The sequence below is a fragment of the Humulus lupulus genome, chromosome 3, assembly GCF_963169125.1.
Source record: "Humulus lupulus chromosome 3, drHumLupu1.1, whole genome shotgun sequence".
Lineage (NCBI taxonomy): Eukaryota > Viridiplantae > Streptophyta > Magnoliopsida > Rosales > Cannabaceae > Humulus > Humulus lupulus.
Genome location: NC_084795.1, coordinates 160,008,935 through 160,018,070, shown reverse-complemented (window position 1 = coordinate 160,018,070; position 9,136 = coordinate 160,008,935).

Sequence of the window (9,136 nt, the reverse complement as noted above, 5' to 3'; positions counted from 1 at the left end):
GGCTGGAGTGTAAAATATGGGTAAACTAAAGAAAAGATGTACATCATTAGGCTCAAAAAGTGTGACTAAGGATACAAACTTTATTACGGTTAGCTTCAAAGGCTCAATCGATCAAAAAATGGCCTACATCATTTCCCTTAATTTTGTGAAACCTATGATTTCGCCTCAATTGACTATCAAATAAGGTCTAGAGTGGTAATTTCATCACATTATCTCATCATGCATAAACCTTCTCTAAATACTAACAACTGGGTGATCTCAATTATGCACAATTTATAATTAGGAACAAGTTCTAGCAATAATCGTAATAAGAGTTAAGCACATAATTTTTATATTAAATCCATCATTTTTATGAAATTATTTTAATCATAATCAAACTTTCATCATCAACTTACTACTTTTTGACTTAATCATGCTCAACTAACAACTAAAACAAACTAAACACAATCTAATCAAACAGGGACACAACACAACACAATTAAACAATCATAAGGAACACGACACAAAAGTGTAATCTACCCCCACACCACCCTCCCAAACTCATCAAACACATTGTCCTCAATGAGGTTAATAATAATAATAATAATAATAATAATAATAATAATAATAATAATAATAATAATAATAATAATAATAAAGAAAAGATCAAGAAAAAATCCCTCCCTCAAAATTAAGCATCGTCACAAGCATCCTCAACATATGCAAATTCATTGGTGTCCTATGTAGCGTGTTATTGATTGGAGGTGGATCTCATAGAGCAAAACCCACGAAAGAAAAACACAAAAAAAGTTAAAAATTTTAAAACAAATAAAATGTAATAAAAATTTCTCTCTTTTTTTTAAACATGAAACGAAAACATAAACAAATTTTTAAAGTAAAATGGTTAGGTTGCCTCCTAATAAGTGCTTTAGTTATAGTCATGACTTGACTTATGCTCGAAAAATGTCAAGTTTCTCCTTTTACATCATCGATACACCAGCCTATCAAAGTCTTGTACTCCTTCAAATCTCGATCCATTTTATCACACAAGTCTTTCTCCTGAGTATCACTCACATCAGTATGGTGGAACTGAGTCATCTCTTTCTTTACTTCTTCAAACTTGGGCATCCTCCCTTTGTACTTTATACAACTTTCTTTCACTTTCTTTAGCTCAAGGTCTTGATAAACCACTCTCATTGGCATTGACAATTTTTCAAGGCTCTTTTTATCCTCAACTTTATCCACCATATCTACTTGCAAACAATTTTCAGCTCTGGATGAATCCTTGTGCACACGAAACACAGTGAATGTTTCGTACTCATCTTCATTATTAAGGCTCAATTGACCTTGGGCTACATTAATCACCGCATTCCAGTTGCTAAAAATGGCATACCTAAAATTATAGGTATATCTTGATCTTCTTCCATATCCAACATAATGAAATCTGCTGGCAATATTAACTTACCAACCTTTATCAACACATCTTCAAGAATACCTCTTGGATAAGTCAGAGATCTGTCTCTCAATTGGAGTGTGATAGATACTGAATTTATTTTCCCCAAACACAACTTCTGATATATAGAATAGGGCATCAAATTGATACTTGCCACCAAATCACATAAAGCTTTTTTGAAAAAATTGAGTCTCAATAGTAAAAGGAGTAGTAAAACTTCCTGGATCTTTGGGCTTTGGAGGAAGCTTCTTATCTAGCATTGCACTATCGTCCCACTTTCTTTTGCTCGATAAGATCTTCTTCATGAACTTTTCATAGCTTGGCATTTAAGCTAGAGCATCGACAAAAGGAATGTTAATATGAAGTTTTTTTGAAAACTTCCAAGAACTTGGAAAACTGTGGGTCTGGACTCTTCTTTTGTAAGCACTGGGGAAATGGTGGAGGGCGATGAATTGGCTTATTTGGTGTAGTCAAGTCTTCTTAAAACTTATTTTGTTCTTCAACACCCTCATCCTTTACAAACGCACTAGGGCCTTTATGAGATTCAGATTCATCCATCACATAATCTATCTTTCTAGTATTACCTTCAATATCCTTGCCACTTCTTAAAGTAATGGCCTCACATTGCTCAATATTTTTTCTTTCAGGATTCATCTCAGTATCACTAGGAAATGTTCCTTGAGGAGGTTATTAGTAACACTAGCTAATTGGCCCATTTCCATCTTAAAGGGTCTCACTAATGCGCTTTGACTTTGAATTAGGGAATTTTTGTTCTGAATAGCCACATTAGTCTTTTGCTTGTATTGAAGAAGAATATCCTCTGTAGATGGCTTCTTTTCATTCTCTTGTGGCTTTGGCTGTTGCTGAAATCTTGGTGGTGCATTTGGTTTAAATGGCATATTAGAAACCGAATTGTTACTCCACAAAAAATTAGGGTGTTTCATCCAACCAGAATTGTAAGTATTGGAGTATGGGTTATTTTGCTAGTGGTTTTGATTCCCAACAAAATTAGCAACTTCCTGCTGTGATGCATCATGATAAATCAATGGACATTGATGACTAGAATGACCTTCTCCACACAAGTCACAAAATATTTGCATATTTTGAACTTGTGGTGCTGACTGCACAGATTGTTATTGACCGATAGATAACTTTTCAATATTCTTATTCATTGCTTCAAGTTGTGACACCATTTTTGCAGAGAACAATGTCAACTGATAAACTTCATAAATACCCGCTGGTTTTCTAGAACTAACTCTATCATGGGATCTACAATTATTGGAAGTCAGATCCTCTAATATCTGAAATGCATCCTCGGAGTATTGATTCATTAACGAACCCTAACAGCTCCATGTACTTGAGTAGCACATTGTAAAGTCAACCCATTATAGAATATTCAAATTTTCATTTGGTCAGAAAGTCCATGGTATGGGCATTTTCTCAAAAGATCTTTAAACCTCTCATAAGCTTCATACAGTGATTCCATGTCTGACTGTTGAAATTTCTCAGTCTCCCTAATCAATCTTTCAGTTTTCACATGAGAGAAATATTTGTTCAAAAACTTCTCTACAAGTTGATTCCAACAAGTGATAGAATTCCTCGGTAGTGAGTCTAGCCATTCTCTTGCTCTTCCATCCAAAGATCTACTAAAAAGCCTCAATTTAATGGTCTCCCAGAAACACTATTAGTCTTAAAATTATCAACAATCTCCAGAAAGTTCCTTAAATGAGCATTTGGATCTTCAGCTAGAAGGCCATTGAATTTGTTATCTCTAATGGCTTGCATGGTAGCCAAGTCTACATAAAAATTATTAGCCTCAAGTGCTGGCCTTGCAATACTCGAATGTATGCCATCAAAAGAAGGCATAATATAATCTTTGATCCACAGGTGCCTTTGAACTTCATGATCAACACCTGCTCCATTATCAACCCTATGTGGGTTGTCGACCCGAGGTGGGACAACATAAGGAGGTTGACCATCATTAGCTTTGTCTCCCATATCTACCGATTGACTTTTTGCTTGTCTCACTTTCTTTCTATTTTTCTTGACTGTCTTTTCAATCTCAAGGTCAATCAGAATAAGAGTAGATGATCTTAGTCTGCGCATACAATGTCAACTTCCTTCAAAATAAACACAAATTTTAAGAACTTTATCTCAAAATACTAAATAATGAATTAATATTAACAAATAAATTCTTAAAAATTGGTCCTAAAAAACGGCGCCAAAAACTTGTTATTGATTTTATCAACCTCACGCAAGAGCACGTATCGTAACAAGTAGTATATTAAAATCAATCCCACAAAGACTAATATTTAAGTTGTTAGTTACCAAACACTATTTTTCTTTCAATCCAAGTTAAAGAATAATAAACGAAAATAGAAGATTAAAATAAAACTTAAAGAAAAATAACATAATTAGAAATCAAGAACTTCAAGAATTAAGAATTCTAGGTCTTTAGTTTCCCCCTATGTTCTTCCATAAGCATCTTTCATCATCTTGATTCTAATTGTTTACCTATTTTTTCATAAACTAGAAATATATTATGAAATAAGAGCTGAAAAGAAAGGATTAGAGATGAACATTAGAGTTTTTACGTGGTTGGAGTATTAATGAGCCTTAGTCCAAGAGTCAATTGTATTAGGCTTTAGAGAGCTTCGACAATGGAGTTTTCTACAAGTTTTAGCAGAGTTTTTGCTTACAAGAGAAATTATGGGATCCTTGCTACATTGCACAACTACCCCTATTTATAGGCAGCGAAGCACATTGGGCTGGACTAATTCGGGCCCAATAGGGATGTAATTACACTTTGCTTGCTAATGGAGCCATAATACAAAGAACGTAACATAATACGATGTTGTCAATCTGGGCCCATTGGGTCGGCTTAGGCGTGGCCAAGCCTTACAACTACCCATTGTACGTTAGCATAGACTGGTCCGCTCGGGCTTCTAAGGGGATCTTGGGGACAGGATCTGTCAGAGTAATGGCAGTACTGTCTCCTAGGAACAGTGTACGTTTTGGGCGTACCCTCTTCTGCAGGTTATTTGAGGAGACCAACTGTCGGATTTCGTGGGGACATGTCAGCATCGGGGAAAACTAGGCTTGCCCTATCCGGACGTCTGGTCCGGGTTTGTTCACTAGGACTCGGGTTCATTTGCCAAAGTGGACATCGTGACACTGAGGATCTCCCCTGGATACTTGATAAGGTCTGTCTATTAGTCTACCGCCTTAATTAGCATCCAGGAGGATGTGAGTTGGTCGGGGCCGGGAAGGTGAGTTGAGCCTGCATCTTAGTCCCAGTTTCTTCATTATGCTCGTGCCCATTGAATGTTGCTGGGCTCGATGGTGGTTGGGTTATCAGGGTCTCCTCCTTCCCTGTTCATTGGGCTCCGGATGGGCCCAGACCTCTTAAGAAGGCCCACGAACCCATTGGGTCATGCCACATGTCACAGGTGGAAAATAGGGATAAAATTTACCCCCCGAGTCTTCATCTGTGTTCGCATGGTGGAGACTTGCCTCACTCTCCCGGATCAATCTCAAATATCTCAATTCGTTTACCAGGAGCCAGGTTCATTTACTTGGGGGCCATTTGGGTGATCCCCATCCTTTCAAATTCCCAACATCTCAGACATGTGTCTCCAAGTTGATGGTGTGTCTGCGCCACTCGTGCCCTAAAGATCTGGAAAGAATATTTTGATTGCCCAGGTGACCGATGGGTGTCAGCACAATTATCGAGACGTCCTGCTTGTACGAGGGTACTCGAGTGGGTTGTTTAATGCTTCTGCACTATCCAGAACCGTCGGATGGGGATAGTCTTGAGATTTTTAACATGGTCCATTGGATGAGGTAGGTGCGGATCGTGGATTGAAGAATCCACAATTTAGTATTTGATTAGGCCAATTAATGCCCCTGCATCATTCGAGACCGTCGGATGGGGATAATCTTGGGATCCCCACTGTGGACAGTTGGATCAATTAGTGGATTTTTTTCCCTATAAATACCTTGATAGGCTCATTTCCAAACTTTACTCATCCCATATATTCAAACTAGAGAGCAGAGGAGAAAGCTTCATATCTCCAACATTACCAACGAGATTCTCCAGCGATTGATACACCTTCGTGTCAACTTATTTTTGACGAGACATCTTTTCATTCAACCAGAAGACAGTTTTGTCCCGATTCATACGTTTGGGAGTACCGACGAACTACAACACTATCTCCTCAGGTTTAAGACTGAGATTCTGCCGATGTTGTCGCCTAAGACTCTACAAATCTCAAATCTAATGCCTCATAGTAAATTTTCTGGTCATTTTCTCATCTTTTTATTCATTTTTGGTTGTTTTTATTGTCACACTATTTCTACGACCATAAAAATGTCAGGGCCGGGACCACCGTGTAGGCGGTTCCAGGTAGGATAATGGTATACATGAACTGTAGATTTTCTAGGTGACAACTCATACTAGTCTGGTAGACCTAGATAAATTCGGACGCCTCGGGACATTTTGGGGTGAATTAGAAAAGCCTTTGGCCTTTAGTTTCCGACTTAAGATCCTGGGATCTCTATTTGTCCCGGATCTGGGTCCGGAGGAGACCTCTCCAAGCAGGTTTAGGAGAATCCCCATACCTCAACCAGTTTTCTTCGGTTTGATGCTAACTGCTTTGTTCTCTTTTTCTTTGTCGCTTCTAGCTCCTTGATCATGAGTCGCGACGTGACTTTGTACATGGAGGACATGGGCCCTGTAGTCCTGGGGGGGGGGGGGGGACCAAACTTCTCACTGGAAACACATGCGAGGAGAAGAATGAATTTCAGAATTACCAGAGAAAGCCCTTGGAGTAGAGTCAACTCCGGGGCTATTTTACAACAGACTGGTCCGGAAGGAGAAGGCCCATACTCGCGTGGGCATGTTTAGGGCCTAGAGCATAGGCCACATCAGCATGGGAGCTACTCTCCTGCTCCACAACTATTTTGTGCGCCCTTCCAACTTCTCCCCCATGCATATAAATTGCTCACGGGATGACGCATATTTTTCCCGTCGAAGGAGATCTCAGCGTCCACTCCCGAGAAGTGCTGTATTTTTACAAGTTAGAGCCACAATTGAACTCTAAAGATAAGACGCGGGATGAGTTTTTTAGATTGAAAGCCTGTGGTATCAGTTCGACTCCATTCTGCACATGGAAGCACCCCCTGGATGTAAAACACTATTGGTTTATGACATCCGGGTTCCTCCTGGAGAAGAACCCCACCTTGGTGTTGGACTTCCAGCGGGTGGGTAAGTCATCCTTCTTCACTTTTATCTAGCCTTTACTTTTGTTTACTGGACACTCACAATCCTAGAAAACAGGTCCATATGCTCAGACTCAGCTCAGGGAATCGATCTTGGATCAAAAAAAGTTCTATGCCACTCTGATTGCCGAGGAGCTTGACCTGGGGGGACTTTGTGATTACGGAGAACCTTTGACTGGTCAGGTTGATTGCCGCGAACAAGTCAATAGATACCCTTGGCTTCTGGGGGTTTCAATGCGAGAAGGATCCTGCCCTAAGAGAGGAGCTGGCCCTTATCCACATCGAGGCAGTGGAGGCCGTAACCAAGGCAGATGTGGAGAAGAGGAAGAAGGAGCAGGCCCGTCAGGAGGAGAGGGCGAAATCTGAAGAACTGGATACCCTTCTTGAGGGGAGGCAGCCTAATAATGGAGCTCCTGGGGCTTGCATTACGGGGCAAGGTAAATCACCTCCGATTTTAACTTATGCCCCTCATTTTGAGAACTTAGTTTGGAATAGGCAACAATATCAGGATTATTGGACTGGGACTGTTAGCAATGTGGGTCTTTCTTGCCCCATTGCTATAGACACACTGACCCTCATGCACTTGTCTTTGTTCCTTCAATATAATAGCTTTTTGGACCTGGATGACATGGGGGACTGAATTCATTCTTTCTCCCTAGGAGAGTTGAGTCGTGCCCATTCAATAGATGAGGGTTCATCCCGGAGGACTTTAGACTTAAATGTTCCTTTTATTTCTAACTGTTACCCCATTCATTTACTTTACTGATCAATTTTATTTTTCTGTCTATCTCAGGTGATCCAGAGATGTCCAACCCAATGACCAAGATGAAAGAAATGATTGAGGCTAGGGTGGCCGCAACCAAGGCTTCGAAAAAGAGGGCCACCAAGGGCCCGACCAAAAAGAAGATCGTGGAGCTGACACTCGGTAATTTAGAGCTAGTCCTTGAGGCTTCCTAGAGGGATCCAGCTACAGGCTCTGTCCTGATGGTGCACGTCGAACCAGTCCCGCCCCTACATGCTCCTCTCATGGTTATTAACTTGGAGGATGAGCCTTCTGAAGGAGGAGGGACAGACAAGAAGAAAGTGGAATCGGTCGCCACAGAGTCCTCGAAGCGGGCCAAGAGGGCCATGACCAAGGATCCTGCCCTAGCTGAGGAGCATTCCTCCAGGGAAAGCCTCATCGCTACGAAAGAGGTTTCGGAGGCTCCAGGGCTTCCCGTCAACCCAGTCCTTTCTGAGGAAGGGGACCTGGTCCTCCAGGAGGAGAGGATGAAGATGGTGTCCCGGGCTTGGGACGAAGGTCGGGACAAATGGGACGAGGTGGCCCAAGCCCTGATCATCTGGTGGAAGGTGGAGTTTTCCAATAGTCCTGGCCTTCAATGCTCCCTAACAGATCGTAGACTGACTTGTAGCCGAGATCGAGTTTCATCCTAAGCTGGGGTAGGACACGGCTCCGCTTGCTGTGAATTTGTTGGCCCAGGTAGGGGCTACCATGTCCACCCTTCAGCTCAAGCGATATGCCACCTTAGCTAGCCAGGATACCCTTTTTATCTCCCAGACCATTCGTCATCAGGCCACTGCGATAAGCCATATACACGTCTAGTCTTTTATTTTACCATCATTATTCCTTGTAAATTTTCTAACTTTGATTCGTTCCAGGATCCCTTGTTGGCCCATAGGAACGTGAATCTAGTGGCCGAGATGGCGGTGAAGCTGAAGATGACCCAAATGGAGTTGGAGGGGGCTGTTAATTAGCAGGAAGCTGCGAGGGAGGCCCTTGCCAAGGAGGCTACTCAGATTGAGACTGAGCATGAGGAGGTTTCCCGGGTTCGGACTCAGAATAGGAAGCTTTTTCCAAGAAGGACGATTAACATAAGAAGTCGGTGGATAGCTTGGAGGCGGAGCTATCTCGTGTTCCTGGCTCGGAGGTTTGACCAAAGCTCTTCTGGTAAACCTTGAGTCCCGAAACCAGACTTTGGAGGCCACGGTCCAGCTGGAGATGAAGCGGAGCGATGAGGTTCGCCAGGAGAAGGAGCATGCTGATGAGATGTTGGAAATCACTTTTGACGAGGAAATTTACATGGCCTGGCTCCAGGACAGGAACATGAATCTCCTCCTTTATTTAGATCCGGCTGCAAAGAGGACTGAATTTGAAGCCAAAGAGAAAGATGATGCGGCGCTCCTAGCTGGGGACCAATGGGGTGAGAATGCTCCGGATGTCTTGGATCAGAATGAAGCCTAGGCCTGAGCTTTTGTATTTTAGTTAGGGCTTCCTTTCTATTTTTGTAACCGTATTACTTTTATGGATGCGGATGCGTCCAAGACAATTATTTAATTATCCGTATTGTTATTATACTGATTTTTCTCCACATAATGGTTCCCATTTTATATTCATTTATTTTTTCTTCTAAATTCACTAAGTGT